We start from the raw sequence: 1911 nt of genomic DNA on the forward strand, positions 1-1911 counted from the left end.
AGTAGTATTCCTTATAATTTAGGGATTACGCTTGTTCCAAACTCTAGTTAGTAGTATTCCTTAAAATTTCAAATCATGTCTGAACTATCGATTTTTTTTTATTGAAATGGGCAACAGACACTCCTTGAATTCTTCGTGTAAGGTTGCAAAGATGTCTGGAATATATTTATGTAGAAGTGACTAGGTTTTTATTATTTTTTGCAATGTTACATATACCTTGATTTGGAGAATAGTACATATAATAGAACATCTCCAAATACTATATATACTCCAAATAGATAATTATTTCCGTAACTCTAGGTTTTGATACTTTATGTTTCACCTACACTCAAGTTTATTACCCTTGACTTTGCAACGGACCTTCCATGCTTCCCAATCCACATTTGAAGTAATGTATGATTTATGAATATTTCTTCCTTAACTGCCAAATAATAGTGTTCTTGATTCATTGAATTCAAATTAAAAAAGGAGCACTAACAACTATCGAAAAATATATAAACATCTTGGTATAAAAGATTTTAAAGAAACGACGACAGAGAAGAATAACTGTCCTACAAGAATTGGCTCTCTGAATTATTTATTGCAACATAGATTTTTAAAATATCATTTTTAATCAAGTAAAATGAGAAGGTTAATTAATCTCTTTCAGGATAGCAGTTGCTGTAGTTTTAAAGTTATACTTGAAAAGGTAATTTAATTCCAGGAATTTAAACAGGAGTTTGCTTGTTATATAATTGTGCCTCAAAAAAAGTATGCTTTAACAATGATAATTGTAAAACTATCACAAATCAACTTATAATTTCTAATTAACCGATAATTTTAAAGAGGTGTTGATAGTTGACCGTAGACTACTATGTGGAAAAGATGGAGGGGGTGCGGCCAGCCAATAAACAATAAACTATTTATTTGTGCCAACGTTTCGACCTGGATTTCAGGTCTTCATCAGAGCTAAAAAAAGGGATAACAACCATTCTAGCCCTGGGATCAGCCGTGATGAATATCTGAAATTCAGGTCGAAACTTCGGCACGAATGAAGTTTCTTGTTTATTTGCTAACTGCACCCCTCCACCATTTTCTCTAAATGATAATTCTAAATTTTTTCAATAATGAAGCGTAACTTTAGTTCAGGCCCAGGTGGACATATAAAAAAACTTATTCAAAATTGTCACTTGTACCCCTTGGTTTCTAACATACTCATATATAAAAAATAATCTCTTTGTTTATTGTGGAAAATAGCTATTTATAATGCTAATACAATAATAGTAAATGTGCTTCAGAGTCTTGAGATAAAAAGAAAAGAAAAAAAAATTAATACATAATGAAGAACATTAAAAAAAATTATCTTTTACAATAAATTGACTTTTAAATCTTTTAATATAAAACAAAATGAACTTGTCATGTTAATAATCTGGAGAAAAATAATTAAAAAGATAAATTTCTTCAGTATTTATACACTAGTTTTTATAAAATGGTTGTAAACAAGAAACATCTATTTTTATTAAATTATGGAATAAGCGGGATTTGAAGGTGGAAAGGGTATTGGAGCGATGGTGGAAGTAGGAATGGAATTTCATAGGGAATCAAAAAATGTTTTTAATACTCACATTTCGCAACAATTTTTCTGTACTATCATTTAGAACTAATCTGGATAAAACTCTGTCAAAGCTCTTTGCCTGAAAAGAAGATATGCAGGTGGTTACTATTAATGCTGATGAATGAAATGAAAATAGAAAAAAAATCTTTAATTGTATCCTATGAAAATTCTAAAGTAAACATTTGATTTAATATTATTATTACGTGTGGACCACAGAAAACTTAATAGTCTGCGGAGGAGGAATGGTGTGTTAGTGAAGAAGAAGGAGACAACTTAAAAAAAGCAACACATAGTACAGTGACAGAGGTTTACTTCCA

Source organism: Halyomorpha halys, unplaced genomic scaffold (genome assembly GCF_000696795.3).
Source record: "Halyomorpha halys isolate HHAL.00 unplaced genomic scaffold, Hhal_1.1 Scaffold441.1, whole genome shotgun sequence".
Classification (NCBI taxonomy): Eukaryota; Metazoa; Arthropoda; class Insecta; order Hemiptera; family Pentatomidae; genus Halyomorpha; species Halyomorpha halys.